The sequence below is a fragment of the Podarcis gaigeae genome (genome assembly GCF_964106915.1).
Source record: "Podarcis gaigeae genome assembly, chromosome: 11".
In the NCBI taxonomy this organism is placed as follows: domain Eukaryota; kingdom Metazoa; phylum Chordata; class Lepidosauria; order Squamata; family Lacertidae; genus Podarcis; species Podarcis gaigeae.
Window position 1 is genome coordinate 21,329,068 of NC_139687.1, and position 14,956 is coordinate 21,344,023.

The 14,956-nt window shown below is 41.4% G+C and overlaps 1 long non-coding RNA gene across 1 annotated transcript; it reads left to right on the forward strand.

Moving 5' to 3' along the window:
* The first annotated feature begins 260 nt into the window (after positions 1-260).
* LOC310827026 lies at positions 261-6,286 on the forward strand. The gene is made up of 3 exons (XR_014556146.1): positions 261-323; positions 4,126-4,230; positions 5,704-6,286. It is a non-coding gene; the product is annotated as an uncharacterized lncRNA (long non-coding RNA).
* Positions 6,287-14,956: the final 8,670 nt, after the last annotated feature.

The window sequence follows — 14,956 nt, forward strand, 5'->3', positions numbered from 1 at the left end:
TGTTGCGACATGATTTGGCTGTATAGGAAACCTAAAGGATGGACCGACATGCATAGACAGTACTGGTGTAAAATCCTGCACAGATCATGTTGTAAATTGAACTCCAACTGGATGTTTTGAGATTTCTGGAGCAACCATTGGCCCATGCCTCTTCCTGCACAACCCAACCCCATCCCAATTCCCTGCCCTGCCCTGCCTACAATCAAAGATATGAGAGAGCAGTGATAAATCTGAGGGAAAATATTCACATTTTCTTCCTTTCCCTTGTATTGACAGGCTTTCATTTGCTGGTAGTTGGCAACACAAATGGCATTCTGAAAAAGGTATGTGCTTATAATATGACGTTCCTGGCTAGTGACCTATTTGAGGTCATAACATCACACACTTAATAAAAATTAGTATGTAGAAGGATAGCTCAGTTGGTTAGAACATGGTGCTAATAACACCAAGGTTGCAGGTTTGATTCCTGTATGGGACAGCTGCATTGCAGAGGGTTGGATTAGATCAGTGGTTCCCAACAGTTATGGACCACAGGTATGAAGTTTACGGCATGCAATGCCTTAAGAGAGAATATTATGAAGATGATATACAGGTGGTACATGACCCCAGTCAAGCTTGCAAAAATCTATCATTTGCCCGATAATAAATGTTGGAAATGTAAAGAAACTGAAGGTACATTCTTTCACCTTTGGTGGATGTGCCCAAGGATCAAGGCTTTCTGGGAAATGATCTATAATGAAATGAAAAAGGTATTTAAATATACCTTTCTGAAAAAACCAGAGGCCTTCCTTCTGGGCATTGTCGGCCAATTGGTGTCAAAGAAGGACAGAACTTTTTTTATGTACGCTACAACAGCAGCAAGAATACTTATTGCAAAGTATTGGAAGACACAAGATCTACCCACTTTGGAAGAATGGCAGACAAAGGTGATGGACTATATGGGATTGGCAGAAATGACTGGCAGAATCCGAGACCAGGGAGAAGAGTCGGTGGAAGAAGATTGGAAGAAATTTAAAGACTATCTACAGAAATATTGTAAAATTAATGAATGTTAGAATGATGTTGGATAGAAATTAAGTGGTTTCCAGCTGTAATGCTTTAAGAGAATATGAAAAAAGGGTTATAAACAGGTAAAAATCTAATGGTAAGGATTTGCTGAACCAACAATTTGAAGTGGAATACAAAAAAGGGAGGTATGAGGAGGTCTGGGAAACAAGCTAAAGGAAAACTAGCAGTGGAAAATCTGTGTGTTTTTAACTATTTTTATTTTGTATTTTTGTTATTTTTTCATTTTTATTGTTATACTTTAAAAAATCTTAATAAATATCTTATAAAAAAAATAGATCAGTGGTTCCCAGTTAGGGAAATTCCCCACATAATTCCATCACTAATGTGTGCAGTTCTGAAGTACTATGCACAGGCAATCATTGCTATAGAGTGAACAGGCTTCCTTGGAGTAAGGATAGCTTTGGGCTGCTTGTTCAACCTCCAGGCAGTGTTGAAGTATTTTTAAATCTCTTCAGATTTTTATCCAGGCTCATATGTTAGTCAGTCTTTGCATTGTCCTAAGGAAAGAGGAAAGGCTGCAAAGATGACTGACTGGATGTATGCTACAGAAAGGCTGCTTTCTCCCTCGCGTGCTATTAATGACTTGGGCCCACTCAGCACGATGGCTAAGTTAAGTTAGGGGTATTGATTTCAGTCCCTGTCTACTGCACGTATGAGAGGGCTCTTCTGATGAATGGAATGAGTCAGCTAGTTTGCACACAGAAGCAATGTATCTTCTACAGTATAGTGCAAAATCAATTAGGCCTCTTTCTAGCATAAATGGTTTTTAAAACAGAGGGTGAGGGGTAGAGAAATTTGTTCAGTCCACACACGTTTTAAGTGAATCAGCTTAATTTTCCAGGGCTAGACCAATATGTAGATCAGAACACAGTTACTGGAGTGCGCACTTCCTGGAATTTTGTGGTGCAGTTTCAGTTTGAAAAATGTGTACAAAAACGCACATTTATCGGAAAGCTGCATGGTTTTTTTGTTTTAGTTTTGTGGGTGGGAAATGCATTGGAAAGTACAAAAATGCAGTGCTTTTTTTCTAAAAAAAATGTTTAGGGGTACTCTCATTTTCCTACTCATTTTTAAATACTGCCCCTCAATGAGGCCAAACTTAGATTCACAAAATGTTTAGAGGTATGCATACCCCTGCATCCCCCACAGGAAAAAAATATCTGCAAAAATGTATTTTTAATGTGTCAAATGCATTAAAAATGTGCACAATTTAAATGCTAACTTTTCATGCTTTTTAAAAAATGTTAAAAATGGGGTAGAACGGACCTGTGATTGAGTACGTGCAAAAATGTAATGGGACAGAAATAGGCTGATCCATCTATGTTTAGTGGGGAATATAACCTTTTGTTTGCTTATGCTGGCCTGAACTCTCCCCGTGTGAAAAGTCTGGGAGCCTGCTGGATATTTTCTTCATGTTTTATTTTTTAACTTGTAATTGTAAACAGCATCTCTGCATTCCCTGTCCATGGTATTAATTCACACACACTCTGCCCAGCTTTTTGAGCATTCCCTCTGCACACCTTGAGCATTCCCTCTATCTACTCATTGTTCACCTGTGTGGAGCCTTTTACCAGCTCTACTCCATAGCACATGAAACATGATGGTGTCTGTCACATAGACATATGCATTTGTAACTAACTGACACGGGACGCGGGTGGCGCTGTGGGTAAAAGCCTCAGCACCCAGGATTTGCCGATTGAAAGGTCGGCGGTTCGAATCCCCGCAGCGGGGTGCGCTCCCATCGCTCGGTCCCAGTGCCTGCCAACCCCTGGGTGCAAGTAGATAAATAGGGACCGCTTACTAGCGGGAAGGTAAACGGCGTTCCGTATGCTGCGCTGGCTCGCCAGATGCAGCTTGTCACGCTGGCCACGTGACCCAGAAGTGTCTGCGGACAGCGCTGGCTCCCGGCCTCTAGAGTGAGATGAGCGCACAACCCTAAAGTCTGGCAAGACTGGCCCGTATGGGCAGGGGTACCTTTACCTTTACCTTTAACTAACTGACAAGAGTCCTACTCAGAACAGACCAGTTGGATTGTATCCAATGCTCATCATATTTACAGTAGACTCCTTGAAATAAATGCCCATGCAGAGACATCACCTTGCCAACAAAGGTCCGTATAGTTAAAGCTATGGTTTTCCCAGTAGTGATGTATGGAAGTGAGAGCTGGACCATAAAGAAGGTTGATCGCCGAAGAATTTATGCTTTTGAATTATGGTGCTGCAGGAGACTCTTGAGAGTCCCATGGACTGCAAGAAGATCAAACCTATCCATATTTAAGGAAAGCAGCCCTGAGTGTTCACTGGAAGGACAGATCTTGAAGCTGAGGCTCCAATACTTTGACCACCTCATGAGAAGAGAAAACTCCCTGGAAAATACCCTGGTGTTGGGAAAGATGGAGGGCACAAGGAGAAGGGGACGACAGAGGACGAGATGGTTGGACAGTGTTCTCGAAGCTACCAGCATGAGTTTGACCAAACTACGGGAGACAGTGGAAGATAGGAGTGCCTGGCGTGCTGTGGTCCATGGGGTCACGAAGAGTCGGACATGACTAAACAACTAAACAACAACAACAACATAGGTCAACTAATATCCATGGGTTTACTCAGTGGAACTTAGCTGGATACAACCCATTGAAATTAATGGACTCAAGTAGGTCATGACTAACTTAAGTCAATGTATTTTAATGGGCCTAACTCTGAGTATGACTTAGTTGAATATTACCCATCATCTCTAACATAGTGGTACCCAATGCAATGCCTTCCAGGTGTTGTTGGACTACAATTCCCATAATCCCTGACCATTGGCCATGCTTGTTTGGGACTGATGGAAGTTGGGGGTCCGCATTAGTTGTTCCTGCTATGACATATGAAGTATCCCTCTGCCATTTAGTCAAGGACCGCTTTATAAAGCTCTGTCATGTCAACTGTGGAGATTAGTATTTCCTCACACATCCCACCTTCCCTGCAAGCTCAACTCTGAATTTCTGCAATCAGAGTTTCCTTACCTTTCTGATTGGGCCATATTGATTTTCAGGTCAATGTTTTATTTTTGCTATAGGAAAAAAGGACACACACCTTCACTCCCGATGTCGCAGAGGAAGCTGCAGAATGAATGCACCCTGCAATTCTACTTTCCTTTGGCTCTCCTTGATGGTTTGAAGCAGTAAGCCTGAGCCCGTTAATAATTGTACAGAAGGCTCTCAGACTCTCAAAATAAAAGCCAGTCTGCCACTTTTCATTTACCTGTAACATTTCCTGAATAGAACAATATAAGTTATGTTCCTCAGTGGCCTAGTCTTGGCTGAAAGTCAATAAATGTCAGATGTGGCCAAAAGTAATTGAACCAGCAGCTGTTGCTCTTTTTGATCTGGCTTCTCTAACAGCACAGAGGACTATCCAAGTGCTGCCTTGTGAAACCATTTATTCTTGGTTTCAAAGCTAATTTTTCTGGTAATGTCTTTCCTACTACCTCTGGCTTCCGTTAATCTACCAGAAAGAGACCCCAGGAATAGGGTTAGGGGGTTGGCTAGGTCACTCAACTGTTTTCCCAATAGCCTCTCTAACACCTCATCTGTGATTTTGTCATTTTGCAGTGAAGTATGTTCTGAAAGTGGTCTTGTGTGACTAATCCTAATATACTGTGAGCTCCGATTCCATGATTCACTCACTTGCAAAAAGGATCGCAATGCGTACTTTGCCATTGAGAGAAAATGGCAATATTAATTTGTATCCTGAACCAAAACTTTTTGCCATTTGTGACTTAGAAAAAATCAATCTACAGCAAAAATTTGTAAGTGGGGGATTGGGGAATTAATTTTATTTTTTTTAAAGAACCATTGACCTGCCTAGACCTTGAAGGGTAATTATTTTCTTACGCTCACCCGACTTCTCCTAACAGTGAAAAGCTCCAAAACTGCAGCACTTACCATTGTTTAGTTTCCTTTGCAAGGAGATCTCTGGAGATTTATTGTGTTTATTTGCAAATATGAAGTTGAACATAGGTGGAGGCACAGCTTAAACACATCAAGGGATAGCCAAAGTCTACTGCTCTCACAGTAGATCTCCAGGGAGATAGCCGATAGCTTAACAGCTCACACTCAGATCTCTGGGTCACTCTGAAATTGCGGTCTGTGGGCCTGAAACTGCCATCTGTCTCCACACACAGACACCTAGATTGCAGCTTCGTTTGCTAGTAGAGAGGGGGGTATTTTGTAGCCATTAAGAACACTTAAGGAAAGTAATCTAACAATTAGTTCCCACGAAAACACACTGGCAGTCTATTGATACTTTTTTGCTTTAGTGCAACTAACCCTAATAGCTTCAGTTACAGAAACACACAACAACAATATACAGTATGCCTCAGCTCTCAATTTTATCCAGTTTTAGCAAGCACTGGAATGATACGTAATATGGCAAAATGCACCTTCAGCTATATTTTTTCATGAGTGTAATCAATAAGTGCTGCTCTAAAAATATTGAGCGACCTCTCCCTTTTGTACCAGGGTTGCAGTAATAAACAAACGCTGGCTTCCTGTAGTGAAGATTCACTAGCGGAAATCAGGAAACTGATGTTTTGAACAGAAGGATGTTCACACGTTGTAATACTTTTTATTTTCTTCTGTGTTCTCCCACACAGCTCAGTTATGGATTGGTCCATAAGATTGAAGAGAACGGATTGGGGCTGAAGAGAATGGATAGGCGGCGAGTTATGTTATTCAGATTGTAATAACGTAGTGGTAGAGAACATGGTTTGCATGAAGGTACCAGGTTATTTATTTTTTTAATTGTTTCTGCATTTTCCATTTTTCTATCTACACATCATACTTTACCATCATACATAATTTTTGTGCAGACTTCCCAACCTGACCTTCCATGGCATTATTGATAAACCTAACATTGCTGCTTATCAGTTTATTAGTCCACTTTACTTTTCCTCTTCTAATCCTTCATTGTATTTAACTGTTGTTCATAGGAATACAGTGATACCTTGGGTTACATACACTTCAGGTTACATACGCTTCAGGTTACAGACTCCGCTAACCCAGAAATAGTGCTTCAGGTTAAGAACTTTGCTTCAGGATGAGAACAGAAATTGTGCTCTGGCAGCGCGGCAGCAGCGGGAGGCCCCATTAGGTAAAGTGGTGCTTCAGGTTAAGAACAGTTTCAGGTTAAGTACGGACCTCTGGAACGAATTAAGTACTTAACCTGAGGTACCACTGTACCTCTACTTGTAAATTGATTTTTAGTATCATTAAAAAAATATATTCCCCAAAACTGTCCCATTCGCGCTTTGTCTTTTTTTAATCTTGATTCCTTATTTTGGCTGTCATATTTGCAAATTCTGTCAATTTGTACAGTCATTGTTCTGTCCCTGCCATCTCTGGTTACGAAGATCACATACCAGATTGTCAGGGAACTGCCATTGGAGCCAGAGGGAGAGGGAGGGCTCCAGAGGGATTCCGGAGAGCATCCCAGGAGGGAGAGAAGCAGCCCATCTTATGGGGAAGGAAATCAGCGTAGGACCAGTGGAGAAGGGGGGCAGATGGGGGAATCAGCGAGGTGACTCCATGACTCCTCGCCAGAGACCAGCGGGGAGAGCACGGGTCCTCCGCTGCCCACACCCTCCCTGCACAGAAGGCTTCCGCGCAGGGAGAGTAGGCGGAGACTAGGCGTCAAAGAGCTTCTTTGCTGGAAGAAGTTCAAGAAACGCCCACTGACGGATTCTGCCAGCGATTGAGACAGCCACGGGTGAGTGGCTGTCCGGACAGAAAGAGTTCACCCAGGTAACCCAGCCAGGTGTGGCGCCGATTTACGCACGAGCAACCCCCAGAACCAGTACACAGATGAAACAAAAAATGCCTTTCTGCTTGAGACCTTGGAGAGAGACATTGTCAGCTCCTGAAAAAATAATGTGATTTAGACTTGTGGTGGGGGGAGTGTTTTACTATTAACAGTCAATCCTATGTGTTTTCATTCAGAAGTAAGCCATGTTGAATTCAGTGGAATTATCTGCTGGGTGAATAAAGGACTTAAGAGGGGGATGGAGGGGATGATGTTCACCATGCCTCTCTCCTGTGCATCAGCAATTCTTATTGTTTTTGTCTGAGCAATTATTCTTTTTCCATTGTAGTGTGAGCAATTGAAAAGAGGATGAGAAATGCTCTCCTGACTCTTTAAATTCTACTTCTGTGCACTGTCTAATTAATTCAACAGGCACACAGTTTCTCCACGATAACACCTCACATCATGTTATATTTGTCGACAATAAAATCAATGTACCAATAATTTGCAATGTTTCATATGTTTGGTAAATTTAATCTCCAATTCTGTCAGGTTTCAGTTCAGTATCCCTTTGGAGAAACTTGCCTTCTTTTTCTTTTTGATACAACAGTCCAAATTCAGAGGATAATCTGGTTTCAGAACATTTGAACTTTGAATGAATGAATGAGAACATTTGGGAACACTGGCATTTGAGATGAGAAATGGGGTTCTGTATTCATTGGCTATGATTCAAATTTGTATTTTCTCACTATGTAACAGAAGATGGTTGGGTAGATCAAGGAAACACTTCCGAATTTGATTAACAACAGCAATGTTTTGTAGTACACAATTCCTGGTGCTGAACCCTCTGAAGTTCAAGGCCCAAACAAGAGTGCATTTTTGGGTGCTTTAATTATCACTTCAGAATATTTTCCCACAGCAGTTCATCACTGTTCACAAGTTATGCTTGTCGTTATGTCCCATCAAGCGTTATATCCCATGTGAGGAAGGGCAGATCCACATTTGCATACCTTGATGCATAGCCATAAAGCTTTATAACTAGACTTAAATGTGATCCCAACATGATGCTCTTCTTAATAATAATAATAAATTTATTATTTATACCCTGCCCATCTGGCTGGGTTTCCCCAGACACTCTGGGTGGCTCCCAACAGAATACTAAAAACACAATAAAACATGAAACATTAAAAACTTCCCTAAACAGGGCTGCCTTCAGATTTCTTCTAAAAGACAGATAGTTGTTTATTTCCTTGACATCTGCTGGGAGGGCGTTCCACAGGGTGGGCGCCACAACCAAGAAGGCCCTCTGCCTGGTTCCCTGTAACCTCACTTCTCACAGTGAGGGAACCGCCAGAAGGTCCTTGGAGCTGGACCTCAGTGTCCGGGCTGAACGATGGGGATGGAGACGCTCCTTCAGGTATACTGGGCCGAGGCTGTTTAGGGCTTTGAAGGTCAGCACCAACACTTTGAAATGTGCTTAGAAACGTACTGGAATGGTGGTCCCCAGACTCTGGAACCATCTCCCTGAAGGTGTTAGACTGGCTCCCCGCTTATTGTCCTTTTTTGTTCCAACAGGCTTCTTGGAATCAGCTGCTTTTCATGAAAGGGCTGGTCCAATGCTGTTCTTCTTGTAACTATTTGTATCTTTTAAACAGATTTTTTTATATGGACATAGTTTTAATTCTATTTATGTTTAATTGTTTTTTATTATTATTATTTCTATATTTTTAGTGATTCATGTTTTTATCTGTAAGCTGCTTTGGGTCCTGTCAGGGAAAAGGTGGGGAATAAATTCTTCTTCTTCTTCTTCTTCTTCTTCTTCTTCTTCTTCTTCTTCTTCTTCTTGGTTTGACAGTGAATAAACCTCCCTGTCCCTGCATTACCTGCCCCTGCCTCATTTCCTTCGTTATCCTCTCCACTGATCACGCAGCTCAGTCTCATGCAGTACTCAGAAGTAAGTCCTACTATGTATGAGGCTTACTCCCAGGTAAAAAACTGTCCATTAAACTTTAGTTAGTTTAATGTTAAGTAAACGTCCAGTGCGCTTCCAACGCCATAAATCTTATCTCAGCAGAGAATTTCGTGCAGCGGTTGAAGAAGGCAGGAGAGTCAGTACCTTTCAATGAAGAATCCTGGAGCAAGCACTTTGGAACTCAGGAAAAAACTTTATTTACAAAAGAAAAACCCTGGCGATAAAGCACACATGCTTTTATCTCCGGCATAAAGAAAACTTTACTTTAAACTTAACTCATATCAGCAAACATGCCCATGGCCACAAACTGAGTCTGCGAGTCAGGTCAAGGGGGGGGGGAACACAGGGGTGAACTATTTATACAAACTAACTCACATTCCTGGATGCTTAATGACTTCCAGCTGCTCAGTGATTAGAGCGACTTGTTACCTCTTAACCCTTTAGTACCAACAATAACTGCAGCCTAATGTGCTTATAAGAAATCTGTCTATTCAGGTAAAAAAGCCTAAGGTATAATTTGGTCAAACAGAAGGAGAAACTAATACACAGTAAGAACAGTCTGGCAATGGAACCCAAGGAAGTGGGTTCTCTCCATCGCTAGAGTTTGAATATCCATGCTCTAAACCAGTGTTTCCCAAACCTGGGTCTCCAACTGGTTTTGGACTACAACTCCCATCATTTCTGATCACTGGGCCTGGTAGTTAGGGATGATGGGAGTTGTAGTACAAAAAAAAAACCAGCTGGAGACCCAAGTTTGTGAAACACTGATCTAAAGGATGCTCTAGCTTTTGGTTCCCTGCACTGAGAAGGAGATTGGAGCATACTGTCCCTCTAATTCTGTTTTATAAATATAGTTGGTTAGTTAGGTAGTTGCACACATAGGTTTGGTTTTTTTTAATGTTTTGTTGGAATTTAGACATTTGGTGCCATCAGGACAAGACGAAGAATTGCCTTTCAAAGATAGCTGGAACTGTTTGTGGCAATGCTATTTTTCATGCTGAAGACAACCTTAGCCTGCCCCCTTTCTTTTGTAAGTAGAATTATTTTCCTGACTGAATGTCTTTTTTTCTTTCTGAAAAGCTATGCAGGAAACCAGTCACCTCCATCTTCCTTCCTTCTTCCCTTCCTCTTTTCCTTCTTTCATTCTCTCTCTCTCTCATCAGTTTTAAAAGCTCAGAGCCGCTTACAGTTAAATTTCTTACAGCTCCTTTCAGAAAACACTGGAAATTGCGTAGAGGCAAGAGGAACAGGGGCTGTTAGTGCTGCTGTTGTGATTCTTTGAAAAGGCACACTTACTTTTGCCACCAGAGTAAAGAAATGTTTTTCTTTGCCAAGATATTTGATGCTGTGCAAAAATAAGATGAGGAATCCTCAGAGGTTCAAAACAATCACAGAACAAAAAGCATTTCATCCTTTCCACAGAAATGCACTTGGTGGTTCTCGCCCCGCTGCCTTCAAAATGTATGGGAGGATTTCCACAAGGATTTTCTGTGTTCCGAGCTTCAGATATTTAAGCCCTAACCTTGGGAAATTGGCTACTTTTATCCATAGGATAGAGGGCCTGTATTCTTAAGATATATAAATCTGAGCTTGCTGTAGTTGAGCTTAAGCAAGCATTTGAACTGTAGGTAGCATAATTTTTGAAGCAAAGACACATTTCCCTTTTTTGTTCTTGTTTTTTTAAAAAAAAAATAAATTGCTGGGGAAAGTGAGAAGTAACACATAAGCCATTTTAAACACAAGCCTACCTAAAAAACCATCTCCCATTTAGTCCTTAGTGTGAAGCAAAAACCACCCAGTAGGTACGCTCATAAGAAAATGGGATGGATCCAGAGAAACGGCCATAACTCAGTGGTAAACCACATGCTTTGCATGTCAAAATCCCTAGCATCTCTGGGTGGGGTGGGGGTGGGGGTGGGAGTGATGGCTGTCTGAAACCCTGGAGAGCCACTTCCAGCCAGTGTGGAAAACACAGAGCTAAGTGGATCAACTGTCTGATTCAGTTGTAAGGTTGTGTACACACTATACCTTTAAGGCACTTTCGAGGCACATTCTTTCCCTCAAAGAATTCTGGGAACTGTAGTTCATCCCTCAGAGAATTAGAATTCCTAGCAACCCTTAATGAACTCCAGTGCCCAGAATCCTTTGAGGGGAATAATGTGATCTCAACGTGCTTTAAAGTTATAGTGTATACAGAGCCTAGCTTCCCATATTGCTCCAAAAGAGCAAGCTCCCATGTTGGGGAAAGTTCCGCTGGATGCTTTGACTTCCATTCCACTCCAGATTCTAGTAAGTTCACCCTGCACTGGCAAATCACTGCAGTAATTATCATACGAGTTAGGATCGGATGTGGGAATAGGTCAGATTAATAAATCATAAGCACAGGCTATGAGCTTCAAGTGGAATAATAATAATAATAATAATAATAATATATTATTTATACCCCGATCATGGTTTCCCCAGCCACTCTGGGTGGCTTCCAGCAAAATATTACAATACAGTAGTCCGTCAAACATTAAAAGCTTCCCTAAACAGGGCTGCTTTCAGATGTCTTCTAAAAGTCAGATATTATCCTTTTGAAAGAGTGATAGGACTAAATGGCAAATTGAGCATTTGGATCAGTCATCCCTGACTATTGCCCTACAGCTCTTATGGACTACAATTGTCATAAACCCTAGCCACCAGGCAATCTGATCAGGGTTGATGGGAATTGCAGTCCAAAACAGGAGGAAGGCACCAGGTTGGGGGAGGCCAAGCTGGATGCATTCCCATTGTAAGGTAAAGGTAAAGGTAAAGGTACCCCTGCCCGTACGGGCCAGTCGTGTCTGACTCTAGGGTTGTGCGCCCATCTCACTTAAGAGGCCGGGAGCCAGCGCTGTCCGAAGACACTTCCAGGTCACGTGGCCAGCGTGACGAAGCTGCTCTGGCAAGCCAGACCAGCGCAGCACACGGAAACACCGTTTACCTTCCCGCTATAAAGCGGTACCTATTTATCTACTTGCACTTGGGGGTGCTTTCGAACTGCTAGGTGGGCAGGAGCTGGGACCGAAAGATGGGAGCTCACCCTGCCGCGGGGATTCGAACCGCCGACCATGCGATCAGCAAGTCCTAGACACTGAGGTTTTACCCACAGCGCCACCTGCGTCCCATTCCCATTGTAAAGAGTGTAATAAAAAAACTGTTACACAAAACAACAACTTTCAAAGAGGGTTTTTAAGAATAAAATAAAAATATTTTCCAGATGATTCTGTTCCAAGGAGTTAGACACAGATTAGATAAAAGAGGGAGAGAGCTAAAAGCCACCAATTTAAAAAGGAATGTTAAAGAAATGTAATAATACACCCCATGTGTATTTGTAAACATAGATGTCCTTCTTTATTTTCCTTGGACATCATACACAATATCTAGACGGTAATCTGTTTAGATGCCTAATGATGTAAGTGAAAGGAATATCGATAGAGGAATCAAAGGGTTGAAGGAATAAAATTGTATTAGACTCAAGATGGTGAGGTAGAATTGACTATGTTTCTGTTAAAGACATTTGCTGGTGAATGAATAGATATAATTAATTGCACATCTTGTAAGGCCCACTGTGTAACTAAGAAAGCTCTTTCATGCACATCTGTTTAAATAACTATCCTGGTAAGGAAATATCTCTCCACTGAAAGCCTCTATCACAGTTCTGCTAATGACTTTCTGGTTAGGCTTATAAATGTGTCGTTATGTTATCTACATGGGATTGAATCCAGACATCTTTCTGCCATCTTCCATGCATACTATTGTCACTCATGGAGAAAGTATATCTATCTAGAAAGAGATTGACTCTGTGTTCACGGTCCATCCTCTCCCTTCTGATGACTGATCTGGACTGGCAGAAAGCATCACTGTACCTATGTGGTTTATGGATGTCGTACACACTGAATTTATAGGCTCACAAAACCCTGCACCCAGAGCAAATTATTCAGTATGTAAGGAAATGTGATGCTTTCCTCAGATAGGACATTAGGTTTAGTGTCCTGATCAAGGAAAGTAATAGTTCTGCTCTATTCCTCCTTGGTCAGACCATACCTGGAGTATTGTGTCCAATTCTGGGCACCACAATTTAAGGATAATAGACAAGCTGGAACATGTGCAGAGAAGGGCAACCAAGATGATCAAGGGTCTGGAAACCAAGCCTTATGAGGAACAGTTGAGGGAGTTGGGTATGTTTAGCCAGGAAAAGAGGAGACTGAGAGGAGGTAGGATAACCATCTTCAGATATCTAAAGGGCTGTCACATGGAAGATGGAGCAAGCTTGTTTTCTCCTGCTCTGGAGGGGAGGACCTGAACCAATGACTACAAGTTATAAGAAAGAAGATTCTGACTAAACATCAGGAAGAACTTTCTGATGGATAGAGCTGTTTGACCATGGAATGGACACCCTCGGAAGGTGGTGGGCTCTCCTTCCTTATGTTTTTAAGCAGAGGTTGGGTGGCCATCTGTCATGGATGTATTAGCTGAAATTCCTACATTGCAGGGGGTTGGACTAGATGACCCTTAAGGTCCCTTCCTTGAGAAAGGGGGAGCAGTTGGTTCCCCTGCAACTTGCATGTACAAAATGATAATTTGTCTGATGGCTAAATTTGCCCATGAGTATTTAATGAAGGGGTGAACAAAAGCAGAAAAGAAAGTAAAGGATGTTTGGGAGGAGGAAAGAAGCATAACTGGCAAGATAATTGTTTGAAGCATCACTTAAAATTATCACCAATGTGACAATTTGCACCTACATCCTTATCTGACCAATACTACTATAAAGTGGTTTATAAGTGTCCTCATAAGATGTCCATAAAAGGGTTTTGTCTAGTCATCTAGGCAACTTCAGCTGCCATCCTGTACACATTCACCTGTGAGTAAGTCCCATTGAACTCACCAAATTTTATTTTTGAGTAGACATGTACTGTATAGATTTCACTGTAAACCTTAGTAATTGTGTATGTTTTGCTTTCATGTAATTGTTTTTGGTACAATTGGAGATTTATTTACTTTTTTAACATGGTGAGATTGAGTATGAAAAAGTTTGCAAATCCCTGCAACAACAGTAACCTGAGAACAGAATGGTTGGTGATGACTCAATAAAAAAGCAAAGCAAAATCTGCATCAGAGGGCACAACATGTTCCCCTGGTATTACAGCATTGCAACTTGAGACAAAGAATTAAACAACCCTGCAGTGGCAGAACAAAGAAATATTTTCAATCTACTCCATGAAGTAATCAATAAGAACAATTCTCTTTAATGTGCTTTGATGACTATTTTCAGGCTTTAGAATTCTTCCCACTACTTGCTAATCCCTAGTCAAAGTAAAATACATTTTAAAAACCCCATCAACACAAAAGAATCCAACATAATTGCAGCCACACAAACAAAAAAGGAAAAATACAGCAAGAAGGCGCTCTGAAAACACTTTATTAGATAATAAAATGTCATCAAAATAGACCATTTTGTTTTGCACCTATGAATATTTTTTGTGGAAAAAAACACCAGTCTGTAAAGTGATTTTTATCATGTAGTGTCTCTCTTTGATATCTGCTGCAGAAAGTTTGGTTGATGATGCTCTACGAATTTGATTTTAATCCATGTATATGAACAAAACACAGCAGGAAGATTTGTTCCCTTCTGCTCCTCCTCTTTTATCACTGTTCTCTGGCCTCTGTGCCCTGTGCACCTTCATATTAATGCTGCTGGTGACTCAGTACAGCAAATTAGGTGAAACACAACACATTAATTACAGGCTGTTCTTTTTCATAAACAAAAGTACATTTGGCTAGTCATTCCACTGACCTTCTGACAACATTGTGTGACCAAGATGTAGCCAGTTTATGTGCAAAGACATTTCCACTCACTTTCCTTTTCAAATAGTTGAGTATCAGCCACAGATTCCAATAATACAAAGAAGTGCAGAGAATCTGGAGTTTGTGTTCAGGCCCATGTTAGTGTGGAAGATTTTGCAGCCAAAACATAACTAGCAAGCCCAGCATTAGTTAATGTACTGTATGAAAGGGGTCCATGGAGCTGTATTTGCTAAAAGGCTGACAGACCATGGAAAAGTACCGTAATTGGTAGAGTCCTATGAGGGAGGAAATAAAGGTTTGTTTTCTC